The following is a 14192-nucleotide window of genomic DNA, read 5'->3' as shown; positions in this document are numbered from 1 at the left end:
GTGCTAGTTCATGAACAGAGCGCCAACAACATAGTTAACAACGCGTTCCAACGAAGTTTGAGCAATTTTTACAAGAGCAACATGACATCCAACACAACTTCCAGCTAAGCCATGCTCAAGCACTCGCTTTGATGCAATCAACAATAACCAAAATATACGGCTAGTGTTTAAGCATTTTTGTTAGAAATTAAATGTCGAAATAACATTGTAGCATTGTCTTACTACTTTTCCATACTTAGAAAAGTTAAGGATTCAATTCAAACTAACAGCCATTAACACTTTTGTTACAATTTTTAAAAGGCCTAAACCCTATTAATTGTTACCAATAAGTATTTCATGCAATAGTCCACACCTTATACTAACCCATAGGAGCAAAATATTTAAGCACCATTTAACTATTTTGCTCAATATAATTCGCCAAAAATGGTATTTTACATAATAGTTCAAGTGTTTGCCAACTTAACAAAAATAGCTTATCTTAACGTCAAATTTGATTTTTGAGTTCCCAAAACACTAGTTAACAATATCTATTTTCCAAAAGTTAAAGTTGTCTTTCCATCAACTAAACTTTTACTTCAATTTTTATTTTAGTACTAAATACAAGTTATGTTTGATCCTTGTTCATAGAAATTGTTTTCCGCCTCACGCGCGTTATACATTTTTAAAACTTGAAAACTTGTTAAGCTAATCCTTCTTGGTCCTAAATTTCGGTGCTAAGCAAGCTCGTAACACCAGGGGTGTTACAAGGTGTTTCAAGTATAATTCAGACAAATCTAAGGTGGATGCAAATCACCGCCAAAACATTACTTACTAGAAATTACCGATAGAACTCCCAATATACTATTGGTAACCCAGTATATTGTACAGTTAACAACTTGAGTATGTAACTCTTAGAAAAGTTTATTATCTTTGTAGAGTACGATGTTGTACAACTAATTTTATTTATTAAGCTGCTTTCATGACATATCTATCAAAATCATTTTACGTGAAGGATCATTCATGCATATTTGGTGGACAAAGTTCTAAATGATTTTTTCCTTTTTGAGTGACATATATGTATGCACATTGCACACACTCACGTAAATAGACCTCCTTTTAAATCTGCAAAAATTGAAAAGAATGCAAACCATGAAAAGACAAGTTCATATGTATGTAAAATACATACGAGGACCAATCACGAGTACAAGAGGCATTTTAGCTCACCATAGGGGAAACGATTTCTCCATCTGGTATACTAAAAGAAAACACCGCGTATTGATGCAGGGATTTCTTAGAAAGAAAATTATTGCATCATCGTATCTATGAGATATACTATTTAAACTTGACAAGCTGATGAAAGAATAAAATAAAAACCCCTATAGAATATTACATTGGATTATAGGAGAGTGTAACGGCCAAACAAATATTATAACGTGGATGCCTTGTGTGCTGACATACTAAAAATAGTATTTGCATTTAGCGAAAGATGGTGTAGCACTTATTAGGGGATGATGTGGCGCTTAGTGAGATATAACATATAGATAGCTTACATATAGAGATTGAAAAGTTAGTGGGATTTGTCTTTATTATAAGATATGTAGGCTGATATACTGAAAATAGTAATTGCATTTAGGCCTTGTTTAGTTCCGGGGTGTCACATCAGGTGTTACATGAGGGTGTCGCATGTGGTGTTCGGATACTAATAAAAAACAAATTACAAAATCCGTCAGTAAACCACGAGACAAATTTATTAAGCCTAATTAATCTACCATTAGCACATGTGTTACTATAGCACTTATTGTCAAATCATGTACTAATTAGGCTTAAAAGATTCGTCTCGTAAATTAGTCGCAATATGTGCAATAAGTTATTTTTAGTCTATATTTAATACTCCATGCATGTGTCCAAACACTCGATGTGACAAGGTGTAGGCTTAGTGGAAGATGGTGTAGCACTTATTAGGGGATGATGTGTGTCGGATACCGTGAGGAGGGGTACCCTAAGCAAGATCCAAAAAAAACTGCTTAGACCCTAAAACGAGATCCAATAAGGCAGACGAGGTCCCAGCCAAAAATCCCCGATTCGCCCGAGGCCCCTTCGCCCGAGGCCTCCTCGCCGAGGCCTCAGAAGAAGTACCGATTCTCCGATTCGCCCGAGGCCTCCTCGCCGAGGTCTGCGGTTCTCCGATTCGCGCGAGGCCGGCTCGCCACCAGCCCCGCGACCACCGCTTTGGCTAGACTATTCCAGCTGGACATCACATCTAATCAAGGTGCTCAACCACCCCGACAACCACACGATGGCACAGTACAGCGAAGTGGCAGGCCAGCACGTCAGCGCCCTACCACCCACGACGGGATCGTGCAGGGGTTACCGGCTACTGTGCTGCCTAAACTCCTGCACCAAGGACAAACACGACGTGGGGAGTCAGAGCTGGGTTCCTGTGACCTCGGGACCAGCGAACCGACCAAGTTCCGCCTCGCCCGAGACTCCCGGTAGGGCCTCGGGCGAGCTGGCCATGCTCCGCCTCGTCCGAGGCTGGGCTCGTCCCGCAACCTCGTCGCCTCCGCCTCAAAAGTCGCTCGTCGCATCCAATTAATGCGCCCGGCTGCACCCACTACGTAAGCCACGATCGGCAGTACGCCGCGACAGGAGCGACGGGACAACGGTCAAATCGCCTTTTTACCATCCCTTACTGACAATACAGGGTACCATATCCTGTAGACGCACGTTCCGCACTGTTCCGCCTAAATCAACAACGACGATGACCGCCAAGACCCCGCATTGCCGCCTGCAAAGGCCTCGGCACAGCAGGCCTTGGCACAGCGGGTCTCGGCCTCGGCACAGCGGGTCTCGGCCTCAGCGCGGCGGGTCTCGGCACAACCGACTACAGCAGCCACCAGGTCTCGGCACTTCACCAAGTCAACAAATGAACAGGAGCGCAGTATGTCGCCGGCCTGGAGACCATACCGACTAGACACCGACGGGAACTCCCACGACGCCGCGCTGCTCCGGGAGCAGAATACGTCAGCAAATAGTAGCCTCCTCATGTACTTCTGGCTTCCTCCTTGTGGGTATAAAAGGAGGTAGCCGATACCATTTCTAAAGGGGGGCAAGGAACAGAAAGACGAACACACCGATAGAACCACGCTTCCACGCTGCTTGGGAACAACGTCCCGAGCAGTCCGCACCACCCTCGCCGAGACCTGGGACTAGCTCCCTCTCTCACCTAGCTTGTAACCCCTACTGCGAGCACTCAGGTGCAAGGAATACAAGATCGATCTCTCAGACTGGACGTAGGGCCTCGATTGCCTGAACCAGTATAAACCTTGTGTCTCTTTGCATCACCATCCGGGATTAGGGGCACGCAGCACAAATTCACTCGTTGGTTGAGGGACCCCCGGTTCCAAAACACCGACAGTTGGCGCGCCAGGTAGGGGATTTTGCGTGTCAGCTTCGTCATCCTAGCAAGTTCCGGATGGCAGACCACATACGACCACTGCGTCTCGGCACCATAGTTTGGTTCGGGAGCCTAGAGTTCATGTCTCTAGGGCATGAGTACGACATGGTGCTCCTCACTCCTCGAACCCCACCGTCCGACCACGAAGTCGCGCCCCGGCAGCCCAGGCGCAGGCGGCGCCCGGGCGGCCGCTCTCGCCACGCTCGCCAGGCACGGCGCGAGCAAGGCCACCCCGACGCTACGCGAGCCTGGGGCGGCACGCCACTCCCCGCCGATATCCTACGACCAGCTGTTGGTACGGGGTCCCTGGCTGGGGACCTGTCTGACCTGAGCCTGGACAAAGGAAAATCGCCGGTGGCTTACGGCGATGCCCAGTCGTCTAACCCCGCTCCGCCACTCCCTGAAGAGCCGACCCCGGCGGGGCAGAATCTGGAGACGGCCCCGTCCCCATACCCCTTTGGGTTGAGAAATGCCGCCGCCTCTTACGCCTACGCTTACGCTGCCACTCACGAGCACCCCTCGGAGCGCCGCCAACGCTTCGCTCTCGACCTGAGCACCCACTCCGACCCCTCGGACGAGGACGAGGCGTGGCCCGGGGTGGATTTCTCCGAACTCCACAACCCTGGGGCTGTGCGCCAATTCTTGGCCGCAAGCGACTACTGCCTCGGCTACTCCGACTCCGACGATGAAGGGACTTACGATCCGTCTCGTGAGTGCTTCCATGTCGGGCTCGGGATGCCAAGGGCGGGCAAAGAGGAGGAGAGGACAGGCAACCATTCCCCGCCCCGGGCAGGGGCGGGCAACGCCACACCTCCGCGCCTCGTAGCCCCGGCAGCACGGAACGAGAATCCCGTTCGCGGGGGGCATCGTCGCCCAGACCTGGAGCAGCTCCGCGAGCTTCAGGCCAAGGTCGAACAAGATCGACTCCTTCTGCAACAGCTTCGGGACACTCTCGAGCAGGAGCAGCGGGGGCGCGGTGAGGGCGGAGGAGCCCGAGGGAGGGCCCGTGACGTCCATCACCGCATCGACAATAACGAGGGGGGAGAGCCACCCCCGATCTTTAACCGTGCTAGCCAGAATGTCGCAGCTGCTGCGATGCTGGTCCGAGCAATGCCCGAACCCTCCACCACCGAAGGGCGACGGGTCCGCGGAGAGCTCCGCGACCTCCTCGAGACCGCAGCAGTGCAGCAGGCCGAAAGTTCCGCCTCCCGCCGGCGCGGAGGCACTTCGGAGCAACCCACAGCGCAACCTTGAGGGGGCCAGGATGCCTCGGTCCGCCCCGAGGCCGCTCGCGCACCGACGGTCGACAGGGCCCCCTCGGTGCGCGATCAACTTAGGGATCAACGCGAGGCACGGGGCAACCACGAAGTAGTTGGCAGGCGACGGTGCCACGACGACGGAGCCGCCCGAGGCTACCACCCACACCGAGGCGGTCGCTACGACAGTGGAGAAGACCGCAGTCCTTCCCCCGAGCCGCCAGGACCTCGAGTCTTCAGCAGGGCCATCCGTGTTGCTCCTTTTCCCGCCCGGTTCCGACAGCCGGCCAACCTCGCGAAGTACAGCGGCGAGACCAACCCGGAACTCTGGCTCGCCGATTACCGCCTGGCCTGCCAGCTAGGTGGCGCGGACGATGACCTGCTCATCATCCGCAATCTCCCTTTGCTCTTGTCGGACTCGGCGCGAGCCTGGCTGGAGCATCTCCCTCCCTCGCAAATCCACGACTGGCACGACTTGGTTAGGATCTTCGTCGGGAACTTCCAGGGCACATACGTGCGCCCTGGGAATTCCTGGGATCTTAAAAGCTGCCGCCAGAAGCCAGACGAGTCTCTTCGAGACTTCATCCGGCGCTTCTCCAAACAGTGCACCGAGCTACCCAGCGTCGGCGACTCGGAGATCGTCCAGGCTTTTCTCTCCGGCACCACTTGTCGGGACTTGGTCTGAGAGTTAGGACGCAACGTCCCGCGCTCTGCCGCCGCACTCCTCGACATCACCACCAGCTTCGCCTCAGGGGAAGAAGCTGTCGGAGCCATCTTCCCCAACACCGATTCCAAGGGGAAGCGGAGGGAAGAGGCCCCCGAGGCCTCAGCCCCCCACCTCCCTAAGAAAAAGAAGAAGGGTCACCCAGGGAAGCAGGAAGTTCTCGAGGCCGTCCATGTCGCCACAACGGATCGCAAGAATCCCCGCGGCCCCCGCGGCCCCGGGCTATTTGACGACATGCTGAAGAAGCCCTGCCCTTACCATCAAGGTCCGGTGAAGCATGCCCTCGAGGAGTGCACCATGCTCCGGCGCTACTACGCTAGGCTCAGGCTCCCCGACGACGACGCCAAGCAGAAGGGCCCCGGCGGTCGGAACGACGACGAGGACGACGGGTTCCCCGAGGTACGCAACGCTTTCATGATCTTTGGCGGACCCTCGGCATGCCTCACGGCGCGCCAGCGAAAGAGGGAACGCCGGGAGGTTTTCTCGGTCAAGGTGGCCACCCCCCGATACCTCGACTGGTCTCGAGAGGCAATCACCTTCGATCGGGATGACCACCCTGATTATGTTCCAAACCCCGGGCAATACCCGCTTGTCGTCGACCCGATCGTCGGCAACACCCGACTTACCAAAGTGCTCATGGACGGGGGGAGCGGCCTCAACATCCTCTACGTCAACACTCTGGAGCTCCTGGAGCTCGACCAATCGCGGCTCCGAGGTGGTTCCGCGCCCTTCCACGGCATCGTGCCAGGAAGGCGCACGCGACCCCTCGGGCGCATCGACTTACCCGTCTGCTTCGGCACTCCCTCCAACTACCGCAAGGAGGTCCTCACCTTCGAGGTAGTTGAATTCAAGGGGGCTTACCACGCCATCTTGGGGCGCCCATGCTACGCCAAGTTCATGGCGATCCCCAATTACACCTACCTCAAGCTCAAGATGCCAGGCCCCAACGGCATCATCACCGTCAAGTCCGCGTACGAACATGCATACGACTGCGACGTCGAGTGCACCGAGTACGCCGAGGCCATCGCGGAGGCCGAGGCCCTCATCGCCGATCTCAACCAGCTTGCTAACGAGGTTCCCGACGCCAAGCGGCGCACCGGGACCTTCGAACCCGCGGGGGCCGTCAAGTTCGTCCCAGTCGATCCCACCGTCCCCGACGGTCGGGGACTGAAAATCAGCGCCACCCTCGACAGCAAATAGGAGGCCGTGCTCGTCGACTTTCTCCGTGCGAATGTCGATATGTTCGCATGGAGTCCCTCGGACATGCCAGGCATACCAAGGGAGGTCGCCGAGCACGCCTTAGACATCCGGCCAGGCTCCAGGCCGGCAAAGCAGCGCCTGCGCCGGTTTGACGAGGAGAAGCGCAGGGCCATCGGCGAAGAAGTGCAGAAGCTCGTGGCAGCCGGGTTCATCAAGGAAGTATCCCATCCAGAGTGGTTGGCTAACCCTGTACTAGTCAGAAAGAAAAGTGGCAAGTGGAGGATGTGCGTGGACTACACTGGTCTAAATAAAGCATGCCCGAAAGTCCCATTCCCACTACCACGAATTGACCAAATCGTCGACTCCACTGCAGGATGCGAAACCCTCTCCTTCCTCGACGCGTATTCCGGTTACCACCAAATCAAGATGAAAGAGTCCGACCAGCTCGCGACTTCGTTCATCACCCCATTCGGCATGTACTGCTACATAACCATGCCGTTCGGCCTCAGAAACGCAGGGGCCACTTACCAACGGTGCATGATCCAAGTCTTTGGCGAACATATCGGACGAACCGTTGAGGCCTACGTAGATGACATCGTAGTCAAGTCCAGGAGGGCCAGCGATCTCGTCGGCGACCTAGAGGTTGCCCTCACATGTCTCAGAAAGAAGGGTATCAAGCTCAACCCCGAGAAGTGCATCTTCGGGGTTCCCCGAGGCATGCTCTTGGGATTCATAGTCTCGGAACGTGGAATCGAGGCCAACCCGGAGAAGGTCTCGGCCGTGACCAACATGGGCCCGATCCGAGACCTCAAAGGGGTGCAGAGGGTCATGGGATGTCTCGCGGCCCTAAGCCGCTTCATCTCGCGCCTCGGCGAAAGAGGCCTGCCCCTGTACCGCCTTTTGAGAAAGTCCGAGCGCTTTTCTTGGACCACCGAGGCCGAGGAAGCCCTCGCCAGGCTCAAAGCACTGCTCACCAACCCCCCCATCCTGGTTCCGCCCACCGAGGGCGAGCACCTCTTACTCTACGTCGCCGCGACAACCCAAGTGGTCAGCGCGGCCGTAGTAGTCGAGAGGCAGGAGAAGGGACATGCCCTACCCGTACAGCGACCTATCTACTTCATCAGCGAGGTGCTCTCCGAGACCAAGACGCGCTACCCCCACATCCAGAAGCTGGTTTACACCGTAGTCTTGGCCCGACGCAAGCTGCGTCACTACTTTGAATCCCACCCGATGACTGTGGTGTCATCTTTTCCTCTGGGAGAGATAATCCAAAACCGGGAGGCCTCGGGTAGAATAGCCAAGTGGGCTGTTGAACTCATGGGGGAAACCTTGTCTTTCGCGCCTCGGAAAGCGATCAAATCTCAGGTCCTGGCCGACTTTGTAGCCGAGTGGACCGACACACAGCTGCCACCCGTTCAAATCCAATCAGAATGCTGGACCATGTACTTCGACGGGTCTCTGATGAAGACCGGGGCCGGCGCGGGCCTGCTCTTGGTCTCGCCCCTCGGAATACACATGCGTTACATGATCCGACTTCACTTCGCCGCCTCCAACAATGTCGCCGAATATGAGGCCCTCGTCAACGGCCTGCAAATCGCCATCGAACTTGGAGTACGACGTCTCGACGTACGTGGTGATTCGCAACTCGTCGTCGATCAGGTAATGAAAGAGTCAAGCTGCCATGACCCCCAAAATGCAGGCGTACTGCGCGATGGTACGTCGTCTGGAGAACAAGTTCGACGGTCTCGAACTCAACCACGTTGCACGAAAGTTCAACGAGGCCGCGGACGAACTGGCAAAGATGGCGTCGGCACGAACCCCGGCCCCTCCCAACGTCTTCGCCAGAGACCTCCACAAGCCATCCGTCGACCACGCCTCGGTGACGGACGAGGACCCATCGGCCGAGCCCACCGCAGGGCTCGAGGCCCCCTCTGCCGCCGAGACCCCGCCAGCCGAGCCCGAGGCGATGGCGATTGACGCAGAGCCTCCTAGGGACGACCAAGGAACGGACTGGCGAGTCCCTCTCCTTGATCGCCTCGTCCGAGGAGACCTCCCTGCTGACAGAACCGAAGCCCGGCGGCTCGCACGGCGCGCCAAGACTTACGTCCTCTGCGACGGCGAGTTATATAGGCGTAGCCCATCTGGTATTCTCCAATGATGCATCACCACCGAGGCTGGCCAATCCTTACTTCGGGACTTACACGCGGGAGTCTGCGGGCACCACGCGGCGCCTCGGACGCTCGTGGGTAACGCCTTCCGCCAAGGTTTCTATTGGCCAACAGCGGTGGCCGACGCCACAAAGCTAGTACGCACCTGCGAAGGATGCCAGTACTATGCTCGACAGACGCACCTCCCGGCCCAAGCCCTCCAAACCATCCCCATCACATGGCCATTCGCTGTGTGGGGATTGGACATGGTTGGGCCTCTGCAGAAGGCACCCGGGGGCTATACCCATCTGCTGGTAGCTATCGACAAATTCTCCAAATGGATCGAGGCTCGTCCGATCGCTCAGATCAAATCCGAGCAAGCGGTGCTGTTCTTTACGGATATCATCCACAGGTTCGGGGTTCCTAACACCATCATCACTGACAATGGGACACAATTCACCGGTCGCAAGTTCCTAACGTTCTGCGACGACCACCACATCCGGGTGGCTTGGTCGGCCGTAGGGCACCCAAGGACGAATGGCCAAGTAGAGCGTGCCAACGGCATGATCCTACAAGGCCTTAAGCCAAGAATATTCAACCAGTTGAAGAAGTTTGGCAAGAAATGGCTTGCCGAACTCCCGTCAGTCATCTGGAGTCTAAGAAATACCCCGAGCCGAGCCACGGGATTCACACCGTTCTTCCTGGTCTATGGAGCCGAGGCTATCCTCCCCACTGACTTAGAATACGGCTCCCCAAGGCTGCAGGCGTATAACGAACAAAGCAACCGCACTGCCCGCGAAGACGCCCTTGACCAACTGGAGGAAGCCCGAGACGTCGCGCTGCTACACTCAGCCAGGTACCAGCAAGCCCTACGACGCTACCAAGCCCGGCGCGTCCAAAACCGGGACCTGAAGGTGGGCGACCTGGTGCTGAGACTGAGGCAGAGCAACAAGGGCCGCCACAAGCTGACCCCACCCTGGGAAGGGCCGTATATCGTCGCTCAAGTGCTGAAGCCCGGGACCTACAAGTTAGCCAACAAGAAGGGCGAAATCTTCACCAACGCTTGGAACATAGAACAGCTACGTCGTTTCTACCCTTAAATTTCCAAACGTTGTTTACATTGTTTCTCGAAATACAATAAAGAAGCGTTCTTTAGTTGTTATAATCTTTCGAGGAACCCCCTTATAGACAAATCGATTGTATAGAACCTAAGGACCGAAAGATCGTCTCAAAGGCGAAAAGGCCGGCCGAGCCGTGAGAACGGCCTATGCCTCTGGGCTACGGCAGCTCCCTCACCACCGTTTCGCCCAAAGGACAGCTTAGGCTCCGAGGAAGTTCTTTGCAGAAAGGTTGTCTATCGATAGGGGCTCGACGTCACTATAACGCAATAAGGGAGACTCGGCTCTGCCTCTGCAAAGTCGAGCCTCCCTCGGGGGCTAAAAAGGGGGAACCCCCCTAAGTCCCGGACACCATTTCTCAACCGTTTTCCGAAAATTTCCACGCCAAACTCTCTCGCACTCCGACGGGACCTTCGCAAGAAACCCAGGGACCAAAAGCTTGTCTGGAGGCCAAAGGGCCGGCCGAGTCGTGAGAATGGCCTACGCCTCTGGGCTACGGCAGCTCCCTCACCACCCTTCGCCGAAGGACGGCTTAGGTTCCAAGGGATTTCTTCGCAATCGAGACAGAGGGCACGGACTTAGAAATAGAATGGAAAACGGTTAAGAAACACACATACGCAGATACTTTAAGGGCCTCGACGGCCACAAAAAATGTCACGATTCGGCAACTAACCCAATCCGGTTACATGGCCCCTTTTGGCCCAGGTCAAAGCTCAAGGATCGGCGGCTGGCGCGGGAGGGACCACCTCTTCTTCGAACAGCTTGGCCAACGCAGTGCCAGGCGCCTCGGCTGCCTCCAACAGCCTCACGACCTCTGCATCAGCCTCCTCGTCATCTTCTGGCAACACATAGCCGTCGCTGACAGCCTCGAGGTTGATGGCGTAATGCGAGGAGACGACGGCCAGGGCGCGCTTGACACCCGTGAGCAACGCCCCTCGGAGTCTCTCGCGGACGTGGGCGCTCAACGCAATCAGGCGGCTCCCAAGGGAGCTAGCTGATTGGACCTCCTCGACGTGCAGGGTCTCGCAGGCGGTCCGGACAGCGCTGCGCAGCGCCTCGTGCTCCCGGACCTCGACACCCAGCGCCGCTTGCGCAGCGACGGAGGCCTCAGCCGCCTGGGAAGCCTCTTTCTCCAGATCTACGTCGCGACGAGGGGTCAGGAGCCAAACGCGAACCAGAACAAATGGACAAGGAACACGGTTCGAGCGGAACTTACCCGCGGCCTTGTTCTTCCAGGCTAAGACCTCGACCCGAGAGGCCTCGGCCGCCTTGGTAGCCTCTGCCAGGGCGACTTTTGTCGCCTGATGCTCGCTCTGCTCCGCACCCAGCTGCCCGGCTGTGGCCTTCGCAGAGGCCGTCGCTTCTTGGGCTCGAAGCCTGAAGGAGTCTCGCTCCTCCTCCAGTTCCTTGATCTTGGCCACCAGAGGGGCGGACTGCTCCTTAGCCGTGGCCAACTCGGCCTGAATGTCAGCACAACGAAGGCGGAGGTCCTCCACTTCCGCACTCCGCGCCGACAATAGTCCCTGGGCATCAGCAAGCAGGCCCTTTTGACGCCGGAGCTGGTCCCAGATATCCCTCTCATTTCGCAGGAACACCGATTTCCCAAGGGATCGGGTCTCGAGCTCCTAAGGAGGCAAAACAAAAAACGCACGTCAAACACCGCGAGGGGGCTCGGAGAGAAAACAACACGGCACGAGAGGGGAAAGTACTTACCCGCGTGACACCGGGCAAGTCCTGACCCATAATAGTCATCGCTGTCTGCAGCGACCGCACTGCCAGTTGGCGGTACTGCTCGAGGGTGCTCCAATGCCCCCCCTCTGCGGTATCTTCAAGGGCGAACACGGGCTCCCCTCGGGGTCAGCCCGGTTCCGCCAGAAAACACGCGGGAAGTTCCACCCGCGAGGCTCGGGCCGTAGCCGGACAAGAGCCGAACTCCCCTCGGCAGGGTCTGGGACTGGTTGCTCCGCGGTACTGGCCGCCTCGACGTCCGCCGCCTCCTTCCCTCGGGAGGAATCATCAGACGAGATTGTCTGAACCAGGGGCGGCGCCAAAATTTGCCCCGTCTCCACCTCCATCGCCTCGGTCTCGACGGACCCGGGGGCTCTGGCCTCCGCCATCTCTACCTCGATGGCCCCGGCGTCCACCGCTGTGACGTCGGAGGTCTTGGGGGCTCCGGCCTCGCCCTCAGCGGCCTCGGCCATAGCAGACGCCCCAGCCTCCTTCGCCCCAAGACGCACAACATCGCGAGGCACGGGCTCCTCCTCCCCCACTCGCTCCACGGCCGCCTCGGTCTCCTTTTCCTGGGCAGCCGCCTCCTCCGAAACGGCTTCGCCCGACGCCGCGCCGCGTCGCGCGCCAGCCTGCGCCTCCGCTGCCTGATGAGCGGAGGAGCTAACGTTCACCTTGAGCGCCTTACGAGGCGCCAAGGGAGGATCTCCCACCAGAAGCGTCTGGCTGGAAGAAAAGACACTCCCAAGGTCAGCATGCAACCAAGGGGCGAACAAGAAGTACTACGGACTCCACCAGAGAAGACGCTTACCGCGAACGGGGATGCAGCTGCTTCGACACCGCCTGCCTCCTCTACAACGGCGGCGGTGGTGGCAGCAGCGCGGCCTCGGTGCCCACCAGTGCCAGCTGGCCTCCGTCGGACCCTGGCACCTCCTCGACCCTTCGCGGAGATAATGGGGTCGCCCCCACCGTCACACGCTCCACCTCCACCGTCGAACCCATCGGGCTGACGGCACGCTCCTCCGACACCTGCGCCTCGGGTGTGTCGGCCTCGGCCCCAGGACGGGCCGCCACTGGCCCCGGGACACCTTCTCCTCCTCCTAGGGGCGTCAGGCTCCTTGCCGGCGCCCCGGGAACCATCTCCCTGATGTCGGGGAGGTGTTCCAGGCAGGCCGTCCCCACCTCGCGCCCGCCGCCGTCGCTCGAAGAATCCGACACCGATGACGAGGGGGACGGCTCCAAAGGGAGACCGTCGAGCCTCTGGCGCCGGCGACGGGCGTCCAGCTTTTCGCGCGCGAGGATCTTCTTCGTGTGCTTCGCCACCTCGGCATCTTTCTTCTTCTTCTCCTCCTCGGCACGCGCCCTGTTCACGGATCGCCGCCGGGCGTCCTCGGGAACGGGCGGCGGGGAGCCTCGCACGTCTCTTATCCCCTGCGAGAACGACGAAGTAAGACAACAGACCAAAGAGGCGAAAGACAAGAAGGCCGCGAAAGCCTCGACAACACCCGACTTACCAGCGAGACATACCCCCGCGACGGGCGCATCGGGAACGGCATCAAGTCATCGAGCCTCGGCTTCCCGTCTACCGCCTCTCTCACCCGACGCAGGGTCTCGTCGTCGGTAAGAGCGAAGGCGGACATCTTGACACCAGCGATTGAATCGCCCGGGGTCATCTCGAACAGCCGCCGGGCCATCAGAGGCAACACCCTCCGGCGGTGAAAAGCCGCCACAACCACGGCCGCCGAAAGGCCGTGGTCACGCAGCTTCCCCAAGGCCCTCAAGAGCGGCTCCAGCCTAGGCTGATCGGCCTTGATAACGCCGTACCCCCATTTCTCTGGTTGACTCTCTACAACCCGCCCGGTATAAGGGGGAAGTCCTCCGCCGTCGTTGCGGAGGTAGAACCAGCCGTCATACCAACGACGGTTGGACGTCGACAGCTGGGCCGGGATGTAGAGTGACTGCCGGTCTTGGCGCACGTGAAGGGTGCAGCCGCCGGCCCTCTGCGCCTTCCGAGCCCCCCTCGTCCCCCCCGGCTTGGAGGTGAACGTCGCTCGGAACAAATGGAGCCACAACTCCCAGTGGGGAGCAATCCCCAGGTACCCCTCACAGACGGCGACGAAGATGGCCGCCTGCGCGATGGAGTTGGGGCTGAAATTGTGCAGCTCCACGCCATAGTAGTGCGGGAGTGCCCGCATGAAGCTATCCGCCGGCGACCCAAAGCCTCGCTCGTGGAAGACGACGAAGCTCACCACGTAACCGTCGTGCGGCCTCGGCTCCAACTCGTCCCCCGGAGCAATCCACTCCGGCTCGTCGGGGTCGGTGATCGGGCGAAGAAGACCGGCCTCCATGAGCGACTGCAGCTTCTCCTCGGTGACGTCGGACCGCTCCCAGGGAGCCGCCGGGAGGATGACGGGACCACCAGCCATTGCGCGGCGGAGGACGCTGCGACGACGGTAATCTCTTTCCCTTTCTCTTTCGGTCTCTCGCCCTCGCCCTTCTCTTCTCCGGCGCTCTATGCTCTCAGCAACGGCACGGAGGCAGCAAAGGCAAACGCGGAAAAGGTAAGGAGGAAGAGGGCGAGGC

The sequence above is a fragment of the Miscanthus floridulus genome, chromosome 2 (genome assembly GCF_019320115.1).
Source record: "Miscanthus floridulus cultivar M001 chromosome 2, ASM1932011v1, whole genome shotgun sequence".
In the NCBI taxonomy this organism is placed as follows: Eukaryota; Viridiplantae; Streptophyta; class Magnoliopsida; order Poales; family Poaceae; genus Miscanthus; species Miscanthus floridulus.
Note: the sequence above shows the minus strand (reverse complement) of the source record.